Here is a 20,935-nt window from a genome sequence, read left to right on the forward strand (position 1 = left end):
ATGCAGGAAGTCATTTTCTTAGGGGGAGCCACCCTAAGATTGTTTTTGTTTGCTCATGGTTACCAGCACTGGCTTAGGGGGAGCCACCCTAAGATTGTTTGTGCTTGTTCATGCTCTACACCTCCTTTTGTGTTGACAAAAGGGGGAGAAGTTATTATGATTCAAATATTCATATTATGTGATAATGCAGATTCAAATATTCATATTATGTGATAATGCATACCTTGAATCATGATGTATGATAATACAAATTCATCTTGAGTTACATGCCCACATGAATAATGCATATATTTATCTTAAATTGCATATTTTGAATCACATGTTTGTCATCATCAAAAAGGGGGAGATTATTGGAAAACACATTCCTCCATAAACTAATTTTGATGATAACAAACATTAAGATTAATACTAATATTCCAATCTTTAAGCAAACTTCATAGTCAGACGTTGGGAGCATCAAGCATCCAGGAAAGACTTGATCAACGGAGCTCACAACTGAAGAGTTAAGGAAAAGAAGAAATTTGAAGATTGAGGAACATCTTCTAAAGGAAGCCAAGACAAAGACTCTCCAAGAAGATTCAAGTGCACTAGAACACATTTCATTACATGTGCATATCACATTACACACACATTGCATTCACATGTAAGAGACCCTAGGAGGAACTCATTCCCATGCCCTAGACTCAAGAAACATGGCCATTAAAGTGTTAGACAAAAACCTATGAAGTCCCCAAGCAAGCTGGACCAAAAATTCCCTTGACAGACAATCAAAAAATAGGAGAAATGTCTGTCGGTCGACCTACAGACTCTGTCGGTCGACCTACAGAATATAAAAGACACAGACCTGTTTCCAGTAGTCTGTCGGTTGCAACCGACAGATCTATCGGTCGACCGACACTTGTAGGTCGATCCATAGGTCGACCGACAATCGACCTACAGCCCAAACTTGGCCTTAACGGCTAGTTTTCAACGGCTAGTTCTTTGATGGTCGACCGACAGTCTAAAAATATGGCCGTTTTATATCCGTTGGAGAACAAACAAACTCCAACTTTTGGCTTTATAAAACCCATCCAAACAAGGAACAAAACACATCCTTTGATAGAAAAAGTGCATTGTACATTTGAGAAAGTACAAAAGTGAGAATTTGTCATCGAGCTAAGTTATTCAATTCAAGCTCTTCAAAGAGATATTACCAAGCTCTTAACTCTCCACTCTCTCCAACTCATGCCATCAAGGAGAGTTATCTAGGAGACTCAAGGTGCATCACTCTCATTCATATCATTGAGCACCATCACTCAAAGGGTAAAAGTGTCACTACTCTTTGATAGGTATTTATACCAAACCTCTATTGTATTTACTTGTTTATGCTTTTGATTTGATAAAGCATTGTTGTATTAATCTAGACTGTACTTAGATTAGTACAAGGACCCTCTCATCCTTAAGAGATTGAAAGGATACTCTTGTCCTGGAACTAAGATTGTAAGGATCCTCTTATCCTGTTAAAAAGAGTTGTAAAGGTGTCATTTCCCCACCTATTGTATTGAAAGGAAAATACTAGTGGAATTCTCTCAAGGTTGAGAGGAGTGGATGTAGGCTAAGTTAGCCGAACCACTATAAATCTTGTGCCTCATTTACTTCTGCTTTTTATATTTAATATAAGTGTGCAACCAATCGAAAAAGAGGCAAAATCCACTAGTGGTAACCTATTCACCCCCCTCTAGGTTACCCAACACTAATGGGACATTTTGATGAGCAAGATGATACATGGATAATGAGGTGTAGGTGGGTTAAAGTGAGTTTTTTAAAGGAAAAAGCTAAAGCACAACTGGGGGACTAGCCGATTTTGGTGTCTCAGGGTCTATTTGGAATGACTAGCAGCCAAAGGTGTCCTTCCTTAATAGGCTTTATGAGATGAAATCTTCATCTAGGCTTTCGGCTCGTTGGAAGGGGATCAGGTGTATGGAAAGCTCAAGATCTTTGACCATCAAGACTTTGACATTGGAAAAATGGGTAGTGAAATTTTTTTTAACTAACAGTCATGAGATCATCATAAATTGCTATTTGAATGAAAGCAAAAAGAAAGAGAACGAGTAGATGGATAAGAAAACATATTTATTGATAGCTAATGAAAAACACACAGTGGATGAGTTTACAAAAGGAAATTTGACTGAATGAAAAGACCTAAGGGATGTGGACCCAATGATGTCTTCAGTGTGATCCTGTCTACATAAGAGTGAAGTACTATCACTGCTTTGTCACTGGACTATGCAGTTTGTACTATCAAAAGTGCCCTTCTAACTAGAGCTGGGTACTGGATCCTTTTAAATAGGCCATAGTTTAACGCCTTCGGGTGATTGGTCATATAGGTTGTTGAAGGAAGAGAAGATTTATGGACATCCTGAGTGAACATCATTGATGGAGACTTTCAACCACTACCTCTTCTGAAGGAACCGGCGAAGCTTGGATCAAGGAGGTGGGGTCAAACCCTTCTAAATCTTCTTCGAGGACGTTAATTATTTGATTAACATGCTGCTGTTTTGCCCCTGGCTTGAACTTTCCTACTTCTAGTAGGTCCTGGATAGCATGCTCGAGTGCAATGCATTCATCAGTAGAGTGCCTCTTTGGGTGTGATAGTCATAGTAGTGATCCGGGTCATACAAAGAAGGTGGAGGATCTCTGACTGGTTGCGGTTGAGCCGTGCCCAAAAGCCCTAGTTTCTTTAATTCGGTGTATGCCATAGACCTAGTCTTGCCCAAATCAGTGAACTCACGCTGACTTGAATTTACCATATTCACCTCTGGGTTTTGGTTCTGATTTTGCATTGTGTGATTGTCCTGGCCGTTTGCATCTCTGAACAATTTGTCTTCAATGTGCTTCCCTGTGTCTATGAGCGCTTAGAAAGTTGTGAGATGTTGACAGTAGAGACAATCATAATATTCTCCATACAGATTCTCCAAGATCATCTCCACCTGTTCTGTTTTCGTCGGGCGGCTCTATATCTTTGCGGCCTTCTCTCTAAACCTCATGATGAAATTGGAGAACCCTTCATTTGGCCCTTGCCTTAGTGTCTCCAACTCTCGTCAGGTGATATCCAATTCAGTTTTGTAAGAATATTGCTTTGTGAATGCCTTCACAACTGCCGACCAGGTTTGAGTTTGAGTCTGGTCCAACTGGGTGAGCTACCTCAAAGCTGATCCAGCTAATAAGTAAACGAAGGCTTGACCCATTTGGTTTTCTGTGAGTTCCCATGACTTGGCCACAGTGATGAAGATTTTTAAGTGGGCTTTGGGGTCTCTAGTTCCGTCGAACTTGTCAAGCTTCCATTTGAAATCCTCGGATATTCTTCCCGTCAGAAAGAAAACCAAATCATCTTCTGGCTTTGTAACTATTTTGCCTTTCACAGCAATCTCTAGTTTCTCGACCTTTTCCCTCATTTGCTTTTCCCTTTCAGTCTCAGGCGGATTCTGTAGGATGTTGACAACCACAACCTCCTCTTCTTCTATCACGACTTTGGGCTACACCCTAGGTACCATCGGTGTCATCCTAGGTTCTGCAGGGCTTTGCGCATTATCTCCTCTAAACTGGCCCTGCATCGCCTGAACCATCTGTGTGACCAACTGTTTCATCTCTATCATTTCCTTCCGCATGCTAACCATTTCCTGATTCAGTACTTCAATTGACGGGCTAACATTTGATGGATCCATGGTGCCCACACTGGGTGATGACCTTACTAGACTCTGCCTAAGTGGAGGAATGGAAGTACTTAAGAACTCTGGGGGATCAAATTTGACCAACTCGAGTTAGCCCATTATCATGACGGGCCCACACGAGTAACATGAATATTTCTTGTCGTGGATTGTGCTTCACAAAACTTATTTTTTGACTCGAGAATATTTTTTTATTCTATATGTTGCCAATGGCTAATGGCCCTCTCTGCAAACTGCTAACGGCTCTCTCTACAAACTGTTAACAGCTCTATAGCCAATCGATTCGCTGGCCCTGTAACCAAGTCTTAGGCAGCGGCGAAGACAGCGCAGCCACCAGGTAAGTATACCCCTCCCCTCTCCTCCCTTAACCCCTCCTCTAACTCCATCCCCCTTCGAGTCTCCCTTCTCCCCACGAAATTTCACCAACCTATTTACCTTCTACGATTCTACATGATTTCTCTCCCTTTTCCCTAGATATCTCTCTCTTTTCCCATTCGATTCTACCTGATTTCTACCGAAATTCCCCCCACCTATTACCTTCTATGATTCTACCTGATTTCACTCCCTTTTCCCAAGATTTCTCATGATCTACTATCTCTCATGATAGTCTCTGACCTAGCATGGAAGCTTACAATGCTCTATGAACAAAGCCCTATAAGCCCTTCCCTTACATCCCTCTCTCACTCTCACCCCTCGATTTCCCTCCCATAACCTCTCTCTGATATCTCACCCCCAACCCAACATAATATTGAGTTCCCTTTTACCCCCTATCCAGGTTTCCTTAAATAAGTGTTGCTGGAGGTAGAACCCCTCCATTAGAGACCAGCCAACGATCAGCAGGTAGGGCTCATCCCTCTCCCTCTCTTACTCTCACCCCTCGATTTCCCTCCCACAGCCTCTCTCCGATATCTCACCCCCAACCCAACACAATATTGAGTTCCCTTCTACCCCCTATCCAGGTTTCCTTAAACAAGTGTTGCTGGAGGTAGAACCCCTCCATTCGAGACCAGCCAATGATCAGCAGGTAGGGCTCATCCCTCTCGCCTCTACTATTTTCCCCTCTACTCTCTCCCCAAACCCCGATCATCCTCACAATCGCCCTGTGTGAAACAAGTTAAGCTTGACACCTCTATCGAAACATACCACAACATTGAACCTTGACCTTCTTCAATTGTGCAGCCCCAGTATCGACTCTCAACTTGCCCAGCACCCACTCCCCCTTTAGTTGCTGCTACCACATAAACCTGGTGTAGGTTGCGCATCTACATCACGCCGCTACCTTGGGGACCTATTTCCCCTGTACTGACAGGAGTTGGAACGCTAAGGGTAGTAAGGGTATATCTCCTAGACCTCGTTACCTCCTTAGCATAGTAGCTTCCTTTATTTGTCTACTTAATTGATATGCATAGTAATTCTAACTATTTACATGTTTCAATTTGCTTTTTTCTTTCCTATATCAGTATTGTAACTTTGTTTTGACCAAGATAGTATTGTAACTTTCTGTTGATTTATTTCCTATAATCCTGCTATTGCCCAATTGTTTGTGAATTCAGTTAGATCTCTTCTATTACTTGTTTTGTAGCCTTTCTGTGGAAATCAATATCTTTCCTTCAGATGTCATTTTATTACTTTTGCGGCTGACCCTATTTTACTACTTATGTTAGTGCTTTTTAACATTCTAATTGATTTTTATTAAGACCCTGTTTTACCCTATTAACTATACTCTTCATATTACATCTATATATAGTATTTACCTTATATTGGTGTGTCAGGTAGGCAGCCGACACTATATTCTATTAAGCCAACCCCTTTTGCATGGATCCTAATATTTTTTTACTATCTCCTACCTTGTCTTATATCATGTCTTTTAGTACTAATCTTGTTCATAAGCGTAGGATTAGATTTGCATCCTAGAACATAGGATCTTTGACGGGTAAGAGTATAGAGCTGGTAGATGTTATGAGGCGAAGAAGGATTAATATTGCATGCATTCAAGAAACGAGATGGAAGGGTCACAAAGCCAAGGCATTAGATGACTTCAAACTATGGTACTTGGGAGACGAAAGCGGGAGAGGTGGAGTGGGTATAGTGGTAGATAAAGACCTTAAGAACGAAGTTGTGGATGTTAAAAGATTTGGAGATAGGATCATATCTATCAAGCTGGTGCTAGACAACAAGGTTATCAACATAGTTAGTGCGTACGCACCCCAGGCAAGTTTGGATGACAGTGTTAAAATGCAATTCTATGAACACATGGATGGATTAGCACAAGGTTTCGATCAGAGAGAGAAAATTATTATTGGAGGTGAACTTAACAGAAATGTGGGTAGAGATCGTAGAGGCTATGAAGAGGTTCATGAAGGATACGAAGTTGGAGAGAGGAATGATGAGGGGATCTCTGTTTTAGACTTCTCAATAGCGTTTGACTTGTGCATTGCAAATACCTTTTTTAAAAAGAGATATGAACATTTAGTTACCTACATGAGTGGGCAATATGTCACACCCAAAACCACCCCTAGGAATGAAACATATATAATAGAGTGTGAGCTCCATCGAGCCCATGAATGAAACATCACCATGCATGCACATGCAATCACAACCATATGAGTCCTACATGAGGTGCAGTTCATTTTATTTATTAGCCACCTAACATCACAACTAAAGCAGGTTAGTGCTTCTACAATCCCCAATACATGTATCCCTAGTACGAGCTTTTAACCCCTTCCCGTGATACACCCATTGAGTTGTCAGAGAGGACCGATCAGCTCCCGCATCAATCACCAAGGTCAGCCCGACTAGCCCTCTGGGATTAACCTGTGAGGCAGCCATCCTTTCTGTCACATATCACATTTCTTTTCTCTGGCTTATATCCCATATCATTTCTCTTTTCTTTTCTTTTCGTTTCATTTCTTTTCTTTTCTTTTCTTTTCTTTTCATTTCATTTCTTTTCTTTTCTTTTCTTTTCTTTTCTCTTCTCTTTCATATTGTCACTCTCACAGGCATCCAACAACTTAACCCCTGTTGGCAAGGGTGCGTAGCATGGGTGATCATACTCTAGTCCAATTTATTTATATGGCATCGTATGAGTCGGGTGGTGTCAACCGTATCCCATTCTATGGGCAACCACCGGCCCCATTTCCAAGCCGTCTACGGCATCTAGTCTAGCAATTCACATATAGCATTCAATGTCCAATCACAGCATTCACCAGTCAAATATTCCTTATTCAATAGAATTCTCAGTAGTTGAATTAAGTGAACAATATAATAGTGTTGATATAAATTGTATTGACATATTAGCCGTGTCGCATTTACATACACGGTGTAATTTCACTCACCTTATTCTGGTCCTACTGGTTCGGTTGTTGGTTCTGTTCCGGTCAGTGTCTGGCTGTGCACCTCGAGCACGGGATCAAATCCTAATTTATTGGATCATAAATGTGTGTCAATTAATATTCAAAGCTATGTTAATATCCTAGTGTTGGTCTAGGCTTACTGGTCTGACTCTGTGTTTATACTAATATTACTTGGAATTCTCTGGGCCTTGCACTGGGCTTTTGAATCTATCTCCCGGTGCATCATCCAGAGATGTGGAATTCAATCCAACTTGGTACCCAACAGTATAGTCAGTCAATACATGGTCCAGACAGTCATACAACCTAGTACCCAGGTCAGCAGTTCAGCTGCATCCACTCCTAGGCATGGTTACCTGGCCCTGTGGGGCCCACTTGGGTACCCAAGGTATGGAGGACAACAAACATTAGTGGAGAGGGGTATTTTGGTCATTTACCACCTCATTACATAGTCCCTAGGTCACTGGTGAAGGCCCAAAAAGACAGGACATCAAATCAGTCCAAAATATATCTCTGGGCGTTTCACTGGGTGATTGGGCCAATCGCCCAGAGCCTGTTTGAGACGAGTTTTGGGCAGTTTTCTTGGATTTTGCAGCAGAGGCTACCATGGCATCGATCATGGAAGCATGTGGGGTGGTCATGGACCATATTTGGAGTATAATCCAATGGTTCCAATGGTTTTGGGTTTAGTTTACCCATTTGGAAGCCAGGAGCTATTCTGATAGCACAGAGAACAGCTGTCCAGGCTAAACTCAAGCTCAAGGATTTGGTTTGGGCTGCATGCAAGGCCTCTTTTACATATAATATCATGGTAGGACACTGATCCTACACTAAACTAAGCAAGGATCAGCTTGCATGCAAAGATCCACTCCCAGACTGCCTATTCTGGGTGCAGCTGGGCTGTGCAGTTAGGCACAAAGATTGGTTTCAGTCTCAACAGTATAACAGCAGCAAAAACATATATATTATGATAAGATCTTCCATGCAATGGCTTTGCATGTCAGATCTGATGCATCCCAAGGCAACCCCAAAGTGGTCTGAGCATTACTAGCCAGATACACCAGCAGCAGAGCAGAGATCAAAACACTAACACAATGAACAGCAGCATGTAGAGGTAAGGATGATTACCTGGGGGCTGATATGCAGCTGATTCAGTGTGTAGGTAAGCAACAGAGATCCTTCTTCTCCTTCTCTCTTCCTTTCCTTCTCTTCTTCTTCCTTTTCCTTCTCTTCCTCTCTTTCAGCTACAGCAACCAAAATGAAATGAGGGGCTGCCCCCCTCCTATTTATAGATTTGGCCCCACTAAGGTCTGTTTGGCCTTAGGCTCCCCTCTCCCAGAATGCATTTTTAACTAAATTCTGGGCCATTCTGGCTGCACAGGTGGGGTCCACATGGTTTCAGGGGTGGGTAATGGTTCCTAAAATTCCCATCTACCCCTAGAGGGTGTTCATGGTTTGTATGGGTGGTCCCCACATGTCTGGAGTCCAAAAAACACATTTCAGCCACTCTGGGCTATTCTGTGGGCCTTTGGGTCAATCACCCAGTGCATCGCCCAGAGAATACAACATTGTTGTATAAGCCCTATGCTTGCACAGGTGTTTGGCCCAAGGCTTGGGCTTTGCACCAACACCTCATCCAGGGTCTGATATACATCTGAATAGGTGTGGGCCCCACTTTTATGGATAGGAGAGAGAGTACCTGGGGCTGATGCAGTACATCATGCTATGGGCAGTGCAGCTACATAGGTCTGCAATCCATCTTCTGGCAGATATATAGGAGAACATCCTTGAGGGTTCTCCATTGAATTCAACCACTGGAGTGATGCTCCACAATGTGTTTGGGTGACTGGTTAGAGGTCCCTGTCCTTCATCCAAAATTCTAGTCAGTCAGGGGTAGGCTTAACACAATATGCAAGCCAAATAGATTTTTTCCTAACTCGAAGGGCTGACAGACTTCTTTGTAAGGATTGTAAGGTTATACCCGGAGAGTGCTTAACCACCCAACAAAGACTGGTGGTCTTGAATATGTACCTCGGTATGAGGTGCCCTAAGAAGGCGCAACAGGTTTGCCCTAAGATAAGATGGGGGTGACTACAAGGAGTTCTCCTAGAATCATTTACCGATAAAGTAACGCTCTAAGGAAAGTGGGATTTTGAGGGAGATACCAACGAGATGTGGAGTGATATGACGACTTGTATTAAGAAAGTTGCTACAAAAGTCCTAGGGATTTCAAAAGGTATGCGTCTGGACCCTAGAGAGACTTGGTGGTGGGATGACGAGGTTCAAGTAGCCATTAAGACTAAGAAAGATTGTTTTAAGACCTAGCAAAGGACCAACGAGGCAGAGGACAAAATGAGATATTATGCGTCCAGAATAGAAGCTCGGAAGATTGTGGGGAAAGCAAGAGTGAAGAAATATGATGACCTCTTTAAAAAATTTAATACAAAGGAAGGGGAAAATGCAATTTATCTGATAGCTAAAATAAGGGAAAGGAAGAGCAGAGATTTGGACCATGTTCGATGCATTAAGAGTGGTGATGGTAGAGTACTAATATGTGATAAGGACATTATAAAGAGATGGGGTGAATATTTTTACAACCTACTAAATGGAGCTATCGTGACTGATAGTCTACAACGAGTTGGTGAGGCAGAAGTTAAAGAGGCCCTACGAAAGATGAAGGTAGGTAAAACATCGGGACCGGATGAGATACCAATTAAAGTGTGGAAGAGCTTAGGACTTCGGGGGGTATCTTGGCTAACCAAGCTATTTAACATAATTTTGAGTACAAAGAGAATGCCAGATGAGTGGAGGAAAAGCATTGTAGTTTCGATTTATAAGAATAAAGGTGATATCCAAAATTACAATAACTACAGAGGCATAAAACTAATGAATCATACCATGAAACTATGGGAAAAAATCATTGAAGCCCACCTAAGAAGAGAAACTAATATTTCGGAGAACTAATTTGGTTTTATGCCGAGGAGATCCACGATAGAAGCTATTTACCTTTTAAGGAGGCTTATGGAAATTTTTAGAGCTTACAAAAGGAACCTCCATATGATCTTTATCGACCTAGAAAAGGCTTATGATAGAGTCCCTAGAGAGCTCATTTGGCATGTTCTAGGGAAAAGAAGGAGCTCCAGTAACTATGTGGATATAATTAAGGACATGTATGAGGGCGTGGTGATAAGTGTCAAAACTGTAGATGGTCAAAGTAGTGAATTTCCTATTACAATTGGGTTACACCAAGGATCAGCTCTAAGCCTGTGTTTGTTTGCACTCGTCATAGATGATTTAACCAGACACATCCAAGATGAGGTCCCTTGGTGTATGCTTTTTGTTGATGATATTGTTTTGATAGATGAGACAGTGGAAAGGATAAACGCAAATTTGGAGTTATAGAAATCAAGCTTGGAAACACAAGGTTTTAGTTAAGCAGAACAAAGACAGAATATATGATGTGTAACTTCAGCCAAACCAGAAGAGGTGATGAAGTGGTGAAACTTGAGGAACGAGAGTTACCACAAAATGAATGCTTTAGATACCTGGGATCAACCATTAACAAAGAGGGTGATATAGAGGATGATGTCTCCCACAGAATTAAAGTAGGATGGCTGAAATGGGAGATGCTTCAGGAGTGCTATGTGACAAACACATGCATGTTAAACTTAAGGGGAAATTCTACAAGACAATAATAAGACCGACCATGACCTATGGGGCTGAATGTTGGGCAGTTAAGAAGAGTAACATAGATAAGATGAGTGTAGCAGAGATGAGGATGTTGAGAAGGATGTGTGGCAAGACCAGGAGAGATAGAGTAAGGAATGATTGTATTATAACCGAACTAGGAGTTGCATCAATCCAAGAGAAGCTCCGTGAGAGCCGCTTGATGTGGTATGGTCATGTACAATGGAGACCTATGCATGCATCGGTAAGGAAGAGTGATCAGATTCAGGTTGACGGAGCTAAAAGAGGTAGGGGCAGGCCTAAAATGACTATTGGAGAAGTGGTAAGAAAGGATATGCATGTGGTAGGGCTCGATCCTAGTATGACACCCGATAGAGTGGTGTGGAGGACAAAGACCTGTGTAGTCGACCCCTTACAGGGGAATGTTCCTGGGATGCTGCTTTGACTACTGCTTCAACTTCTCCCTTTACTTATTCTCTTTTTTATTTCATTTTACTCCTCTTACTCCTTTTTACTTCTCTTATTTCTTTTACTATCATAGCCTCCATCGGATCCATGTAGCCGACCCCATTTAGTTGGGATAAGGTTATGGTTGTTGCTGTTGTTGTTGAGTTTTTATTTTTTATTTTTTTTATTTATACTTGAAGATATACACAAACAAATAATGGTGTGATTACGCCGATACCCAGGATTAATCAGGGAAGGCCCTTATAATCTTAGAATTGATGTAGTGACACCATAAATCCTTCGTTGTTCAATGGTTTAGGTCAAATTGGAATCGTTACACAGCAGCAAACAAAATGGCCTAGTTCAGAATCTCTCAGTGGTCTATCCTTTGCTAATACGAGATGCCTTGTATCGCGGGATGCTCAGAGCTCTGTCATTGACGTACCATACTGGATAGCGTATCATTCTCCAAGGGATAATCAAGGCAACATTTTTTTTTCGATACACTAGCCCAGACGGATATGTCATTTTTTACGAGGGACTATCGAGGGACGGATAGAGCCCCTTCTTATGGCAGGCAATCCATATTAAGAAAGGTAGACCACCGAGAATCTCGCTTTCAGCCCTACTATGTTAGTTTGTTGCGTATCCTAATTGTATATGGTCTAATTTCCTACATGATGCATGTAATAGGTAGGCTGATAGGACAGAACAAGGTTACCCTTGACAGAACCGATATACCTATCGCTCGTGGTCGCGAATTGTAGGTACGTGGTTTTTTTAATATACCTGAGCAATAGGTCAGGCGATCTAAGAGTAATCAAGCTAGTGCCTTTTTTGGGTAGCGAGGTACCCCATGACACACTAGCGAATACCCTTGCCAGTGATTCTAGACCCATACAGTAAATATCAAGTGCTATGGCTTTGCCGCGAATTACCCATGACTACACATGGGGTCCAATGACTAACCATGGGCTGTGTGTTCCTATGAAGTGTTGTGTGTGCATCATAGTGGTGCAGGAAATGGCTATCATCCAATCTCAGAGTACTTAGTATGATGTGCCCCACCTTCCTAGGGACAGAGGCACAACAGGGAGTACCCTCGTCGTTTGATTTCACTTCAAACACGATGCATGATGTAGTTAGTACATAAAAGGGGTTAACCAAACATGTTAGTAATCAAACAAATGCGGAAGGGAGAACATTCTTACGTTCAACGGTAGCATCTAGTATTGAAAGCTTGACCATCAATCCCCAGCGGAGTCGCCACTATGAGGATCCGTTTCTCCTGGAATCGCACCACTTTCCCCTTTTGGGGGTGCTGCGTTCCTGGTTGGGGGGTTTGGGGTTATGCTCCTCGGTTGGAGAGAGAGAAGGAATGCATTTTCTCGAAGGTTCTGATTTATCAGGGGATGGGGTCATACAATTAAATGAAATGGAGTCGCCATCTAGGATTAGGGCCTAGGACCCATTGGTGTAGCCCTGCGAAGGGCTATGGGACTTCGTTTGGTCTGGTTAGAGATTCGGGGTAAGTGGTCAGGTTGCAAGAGTGGGAAGGTGTTAGGCACCCACCTTGCCTGGGTAAACCGGTCTTTCTACTAGATGTTGGTTTTTGAATATTCTCACTGTATAAATGTCCTATTTCCACATGTGTAGCTAAAATGATGCATAAACTGTTTAATTAAGATTAAACTAAGTTAAATTAGTTACTATACACTACACAAACATAATTTAAAAGTCTACATTGTTACGAAATTAAAGTGCGATGAAAGAATTAAATACATGCATGTCTTAAACCAATGCAATTATACTGGACGGGTTACATCCCCCAGCTCAGGTGGAGGCAAAAGATTGGCTTTATCCTTCGTTGGATAGAGTAACGGCATCAAAAAGTAATTGCTCAGATACCGGGCAGAATAACGGCATCAGAAAATATTTGGAGAGTAATCACCCGGATGTCGAGTAGAGTAACGGTGTACAAGCATCGGGCACTAGGACCTTGGACAGAATAACGGCATCGAAAAGCTTCAGAAAGTAATCTCCTGAATGTCGGGTAGAGTAATGGCTCACAAATGTCAGGCACTAGGACCTCGGATAGAATAACGGTGTCGGTAAGCTTCGAAAACTAGGCTCTTGGATATCGGGTAGAGTAACGATGCATAGGTGTTGGGCACTAGAACCTCGGATAGAATAACGGCACTGGAAAGCTTCAAAAACTAGGCATTAGGACATCGGGCAGGGTGACTAGGCCATGGGAGACTTCGGGGGTTTGGGCAGAAATGGGTTAGGGAAGGTGGATCTGGGGGACCCGAACTTCAGACAGAGGGACGAGGCTCAAAGGCTCCAAATTGAACTGGGGCAGGGCCCCAAAACTAGGAAAAAGAGGAAAAAAAGAAAATTGAAGCCCTGGGGGTGCCCCCTTTCCTCAACTTGGAACTTGTTGAAATGAGGGGTGAGGGTATTTATAGGAAAAAATCCTGTCTGGCGATGCAGCGGGGCGGATCTTGGCTGGGTGTGGCGCTGCCATGCAGTACCATAGCTACACGCGGCACTACTGTGCGGTGCCGCAGTTGCGCATGGTGCTGCCAGGCCATGGCTTCGGGTGGGGGCATCGTGCGGGGTCGTATCGAGGATGCAAGGGATCATGGGTGGAAACGAGGTGGAATAGGGGGTGTCTGAGTCACTCTGAAGAAAAAGAGCTTAGAGGGCATTGCCAGTCTTTCGCACCCGGTTGTCATCATCGCTGGGGCGGTGGCAAAATTTAGCGTCTACAACATCAAAACTTTCGATGCCCTCATGACCATCGGAAAGAAGATTGAAGATAAAATCTTCAAATAAAGGCAAGTACAAGGGGTGACCAAGGAGACGACTGGGTCTTACTCTAGGAGGAAAGTTTTGAAACCAAAAGGAGTGAATGTAGCGGGGATAAGTCGCCAAGCAGCAGAGGTACAAATGGTATCCGACTCATGGGGTGAATACGTTGTAAGAAGATTTAGGGTCTGAGGATTCCACTCTCTGAATCAGGCCTGTTGTAAGGAGAAGAAATCTGATGGATGCACGCATTTACAGGGCTCTCCTTGCATCAAAAAAGGGGAAGAAAAAGCGTTAGATTATGTAAGAAGTCTCTTAAGAGGTGAATCAACCTAATTCTCCTTTTAATCACCCAAGGTCTCCAAACAATGGGCAAGCAGGGTCTTTTCCTCCATTAGAGGATATGCCACAATCCCTACAGAAAGGATCTTACTCTCTGGAATCATCAACCCGTAAACATGATTGGAGAAGAAGAATTTTCATTGGATCCCACCACTTTGATCCAACCCAAGGAAAGGGAAAGGCAATTCCAAGAATAAGAATAGTACTTGTCCAAGAGTAAGAAGGCTCGAAAGAAAAGGACCAGGAGGATACAAGTGTGTGCTCGTTGTGCTAGAACAAATTATGATGGTAACATCTGGGAAGGGGGACAACTGTGTGACCGGGGAAGGGGTATGACATCTAACAGACGACTCCAGAAGTGACACTTCCTAGAAAAAGATCTAGATGTCCTCGAGCTAAGAGCACCTCTGAGAAAGTATGGATTCACAGTTCATGAAGTCGATTATTTAGCGCCAAAGCAGGAGTCTTCTGACAACAGTGAGGAAGATGAGAAGGCCATAAAGAATGTGACACCTGAGTTACTCAAAGTTGTGTCAGTGCTTGCCATTCGGCAATCTTTATCTAAAGAAGTCTCTCTCATTCAAATTGGGGGAGACACGGAGGATAATGCTGAGGATAAAGAAGAGATTGAGTGCATTGAGGTGTATGATGATTGGATGAGTTTTGCTGAAAAGGAGGTTTGCTTGGAACCTTCTGAAGATGAGTTCTCCATAGAAGCAGTCGGATGTATAAACAGCATTGGGGCTGATGACAACAATACTGATCCCACAGATCTCATCCAACCATTTCCCTTGGGAAGCGACGATGAAGGAGGAAATGATGAAGAAATAGGATCCCTGGAAGACCCTAGAAGGATTTGGTCTTTATCTGGAAGAGATTTAGATCGATGGAGAATGAGTGTCTATTACCAAGTAGCAGACATAATGTATGTCACCACCAACACCCAAGAAATCCTATACAAGGCCACTTCCCGATCCCTGGATCTGATCTGCAGCAATTTTACAACACGATGTGAGCGGTTAGAAATGCTAGATGAAGATGATCTACTCCTTCGGACTTTGCATGAACTAAGGAATATGACTTGGCTCGCCAATGCTTGGCACACGATATATTTGGAGCACCTCCTCAAGACCTCATGTTATATTCAGATTCCCAGGCTTACTCGAGGCCTTCAAGAAGGGAAGAATGGAAAATGTGGATCAACAACAACAACACGGGGGATTCCTTTTTTGACCCCACAAATGACATCCAACCCATGGATGATGAGGAAGTTTCAAGTGAAGAAGACTCATTTGAAGAAGGTGAGAGTGAAGGAGAATTCAGACCAAGGGAATCCAATGATGAAGAAGCAAGACAAGGCGAAGGCGATTCATCTGAAGAAGAGGACGAATCTATGGAAGAAAGCCAAGAGGAAGAGGAAGAAGAATCTGATTGGCCAATAACCCCTCTTGACAAATATAAAAATATTTATGGGCCGGCATCCTGGGATCTACCATTCCAAATAAGCAAGGTCTATAGGGATATTGATAAGATCCAAGAAATGCTTATGAAGATTGTGGTTTCAGATGAAAAGTATCAAGAGGAACTTCAACAATTGGAACCAATCAGGGAACGCAGGCTATATGTAACATGGAAAATTTGGTGAAATTGACACTTGCCTTGATACAAGATTTGTGTAGGACTCCTCCTTCATCCCCTGATTGTGGCACTGAAGAGTACCATGAATGGGCATGAGCACATAATGATTTCCTCCTCAATAATATGAATAAAGAAGACCATTTTGATGATCCCACAAGAAACATCTATCCAGTTGTCTCCATTCCAAAGAAAAGTTCAGAATCTAATTCCAAAGCCTCGGTTCCCAAGGTGAGGAGATTGGTCACTTCTACAAGTCTTTGGCAGAAGCAAGAGAAATGTATCAAGTAGCCCTAGAAACCTACCACCAGTTACATCAGATGATCCCTGAGAACCCAAGCAGCCCTGAACAATTTCATCTAATGTAATAAAAATCACTGAAAAACAAGTCTTTGGCAAAGATCTTGAGTCAGGCTCAGAAGTCCATCTCTGTTATGGAAATCAAGGTCAAGAAGCAAGTTCCAAAGAAGAGGAGTCCTACTGTGGGGACCATCATTATCACGGACAGTGATATAGAAGAAGAAGATATTTGCCCAGTTGAGTTAATCATCAAAAGAGAAGAATCAAAGTAATGGAAACCAGAAGTGGAAGGGATTTCAATAATAAGGGTTTGGCAGTGGAGAAACATCAGTCTAACCAGCTGAAGCCAGACAATGAGCCTTAGAATCTAGTATTGAATTAGTTAAAGGCCCAGGCAAATATTTCAATTTGGGGATTGTTGATGGCCTCACCAACTCACTGAGAAGCGATACTGAAAGCTCTTGCCAAAGTTCAAGTGCCCATTGAAATGGGACCAGAGGAACTATCCCATATAGTAGAAGCCACTTATGTAATCCAATCACTAATCTTCTCAAATGAAGATTTTCCACCTGGAGGGAAAGGACATAACAAAGCTCTTTACATCACTATGGAATGCAACAAAAATCAAGTTCCCCAAGTATTGATTGATAATGGCTTAGCCCTCAATGTCATGCCATTAAAAGCCACAAATTGCATGGGTTTGCCTCTTGATAAGATGAAGCCTTCAAGCCAAACCATCAGGGCATATGATAACACTAGGCGAGAAGTAATCAGAGTCCCCACCACAGATATCAAGGTTGGACCAGCCTGGTTCACCATTGATTTTCAAGTCATTGATATCCAGGCCTCTTTAAATATGCTACTAGGGAGGCCATGGCTACATTCTACAGGCATTCTTGCATCAAGCCTTTGCCAGAAGTTGAATCATGAGAAAAAAGTGATCACCATTTACGAAGACCCAGAAATGGTGTACACACTTGTAAACATAGAAGTGGAAGGTTCTCCTCCATTAGAAGTATAGTTAGGGGGTTTGAAATTGGAAATATCTGTGTAACCCCTTCTGAGGGAAAAGAACCCATCCCGGAAAAGTTCCCAACTAGGTGGAGCAAGGCTTCAATCAGAATGATGAAGAAGATAAAGTACTTCCTAGGCTTGGGATTGGGAAAGAACCAGCAACGAATACCAAAGTTCCTCGAGATATTGGTCAACACCAATCGCCATGGTTTAGGTTCCATCCCAATGAAAAGAAAGGCCTTAGTAGGAGAGATGAGAAACATCAAAGGACTGAAGAGTCAGAAGATTAAGATCAACCCTTACTTCAAAACTTTGAATGGTTACTTTGTGAAAGAAGGGGGAATTTCCCATATTATGAAAACATTGAGCCTTGGTTCGATCAAGAGATAAACAACTTCTAGCCTGGGTTCGAGATATTCTTCAAAGATGAAGTGGATTGGGTAACCATGGAATTGGAACAAGCCAAGATGAACAAAGAACAGGAGAATCAAGGGATTGATGGGTTGTTCGAGATAGCAATGATCATTAAAAGAAAGGAAGGGCCAGCACCTCAGCTCCTGATATAGCCTCTTCAAGGATTCATAGGAAACTGGGCAAGGGTTGCGAAAGATTTCCATGTCATAGAGTCTGAAGTCATAGCTAGCTCTGGTGTAATCCAGTCTGAGTCTATTTCTAAGTCATCATGTACTTTCCAAAAGGAAGTTGGTAACTTCCAGTCTTTCGAGTCCGTTTGTACTCCCTCTTTTATCATGAATGAAATCGTTGATTCCGAGTATGTTTCTTCTTCTTTTTTTTCTTATTCTTTCGATGATGATGACACTGATGATGACACTATCAAGCATCAACATCTTTTGGGAAAATTGGAGCAAAGAAGAGCCCAGCCCGTCCAAGAGGACACCTGTTTCATAAATTTAGGAACTGACCAATGCCCTTGAATGATCAAAATTGGTTCATCTCTCAATAGCGAAGAAATCTGCCAAATGACCTTAAGGAATTCGAGGAAGTCTTTGCATGGTCTTATGAGGATATACCTGGTATCGACCTGGAGATCGTACAACACAGACTACCAACGTATCCGGATGCTTGACCTGTCAAGCAGAAGCCAAGGCAAATGCAACCAGAGTGGAGTGAAAAGATCCGGGAAGAAGTCATTAAGCAATGGAATGCAGGGTTCCTCCAAGTAACCCAATATCCTCAATAGTTTTCCAATATTGTTCCAGTTCCTAAGAAGGATGGGAAAGTCTGGATGTCTATAGACTTTCGCGATCTGAACAAAGTTAGCCCCAAGGATGATTTTCTTCTACCCCACATCGACATACTAGTCGACAACACTGCCGGGCACGTGCTGCTGTCATTCATGGATGGATTCTTTGGCTACATTCAGATTAGCATGTGTCCCAAAGACCGGGAGAAAACTGCCTTTACCACACCATGGGGGACATTTTGTTACAAGGTGATGCCTTTTGGGCTGAAGAATGTAGGTTCAACGTATCAAAGAGAAGCTACAGCCATATTGCACGACATGATACAGAAGGAGGTCGAGATATACGTTGATGACATGATAGTAAAATCAATTGATCGATAAGGACATTTTGCAACATTGAAGAAATTCTTTAAAAGAATAAAAGAATACCTCAGGTTGAACCCATAAAAGTGTGTGTTTAGAGCGACGATAGGCAAATTGCTAGGTTTTCTCGTTAGCGAGAGAGGGGTGGAAGTAGATCCTGAAAAGATAAAAGCCATCACAGAAATGCCAACACCAAGGACAGAGAAAGAGGTCCACGGGTTCTTGGGTCATGTTCAATACATCAGTAGGTTTATATCTTGACTAACCACGATATGCAAACCTATTTTCAAGCTCTTAAGGAAGGAAGAACCAAAAGAGTGGAATGGTATCTAGCACATCCACCTGTCCTTGTTTCACCAGTACCGGGCAAACCCTTGTTGTTGTACTTAGTGGAAGAAATATCCATGGGATCAATGATAGCACAAGTCGATTAGAAGAATGAAGAAGAACATGCGATTTACTACTTAAGCAGGAAGTTGCTAGGGTATGAAGCTCGCTATACTCCCTTGGAAAAGACTTGCACATCTTTGGTCTAGGTAACTAAGAGATTGAGGCATTACATGATCACACACCCAATTCAGCTTATCTCTAGAATGGACCCGATTAAGTATCTTTTTGAGAAACCAGCCCTGATTGGGAGAATGGCTAGATGGTTGTTGTTGTTATTAGAGTTTGACATAACCTATGTCAATAAAAAATCCATAAAAGGACGAGCAATATCAGATCACTTAGCCGCACATCTAACAGGGTCAGATTCACAACCAGTGGAGGATTCATTTCCTGATGAAGATTTGTATCTTGTTAGAGAGGGTCAAGAGAAAGGATGTTAGTTATACTTTGATGGAGCTGCAAACCAAAAAGGATACGGAGCAGGTGTATTGCTGGTAACCCCTGATGGATTTTATTTGCCAATGTCATTCCGTCTAGAATTTAACTGCACCAATATTATTGTGGAATATGAAGCATGTGCCATTGGCTTAGAAATGGCCCTATCTGTGGATGTAGAAAGAATCAAAGTCTACGGAGATTCTTCAGTGGTGATTTATCAAACTTAGGGAAAATGGAAAATAAGAGATGACAAATTAAAGCCCTATCAAGAGTATCTAGAGTAGATGACCAAGTGTTTTAAGGAAATCTCTTTTGAATATCTACCAAGGGCCAGTAATAGATTTGCGGATGCTCTAGCTACTTTAGCTTCCATGGTAGAGTATGATTCCCAAGTCAAAATTCAACCTTCTTGGTTGAAAGAATGACTAGTACAGCATACGGAGAATCTATAAATCTACTGACAGCAGATGGGAGAGCATGGTTCGCGCCTATGGTTGATTATATCAGATAAAGGAAATATCCTAAATATTTCACAACGGGGGAAAAGAAACAGTTGAGGAAATATGCCACATAGTTCATTCTTCTGGGTAATCTGTTATATAAGAGATCTTATGATGGTATACAATTGTTATACGTAGATGAGGAGCAAGCTCAAACCATCATGGAAGAAATTCATCAAGGGATTTGCGGACCATATATGAATGCAAGAATGCTCGCCAAGAAGATACTCAGGTTGGGGTACTATTGAGCAACCATGGAAGCAGACTGTATCACTTTTGTCAAGAAATGTCACAGATGCCAAATATTTTCCAATGTCATACATATTCCTCCCATAGAACTGCATTCATTAAATGATCCTTCACCATTCTCAACTTGGGGGATAGACATAATTGGGAAAATAACTCCGAAGGCTTCTAACGGTCATGAATTCATACTGGCCGCCATAGACTATTTCACAAAATGGGTGGAGGCTCAGTATTATATAGTCCTGACAGCCACCAAGGTGGCAAATTTATCAAAGAGAACATCATTTGCAGATATGGTGTACCTTATGAGCTGATTTTAGACCAAGGGAAGCACTTCCAAGGGAAGACAGAAGAGCTTTGTACTAAATTTGGTATAAAAAGGCACAGGTCTACAACATATAGACAACAAACCAATGGTGCAATGGAGGCTGCCAACAAGAATAAGAAAATAATACTGCGAAAAATGGCTGACACACACAAGAATTGGGCAGATAAGATTCC

The sequence above is a fragment of the Telopea speciosissima genome, chromosome 3 (assembly GCF_018873765.1).
Source record: "Telopea speciosissima isolate NSW1024214 ecotype Mountain lineage chromosome 3, Tspe_v1, whole genome shotgun sequence".
In the NCBI taxonomy this organism is placed as follows: domain Eukaryota; kingdom Viridiplantae; phylum Streptophyta; class Magnoliopsida; order Proteales; family Proteaceae; genus Telopea; species Telopea speciosissima.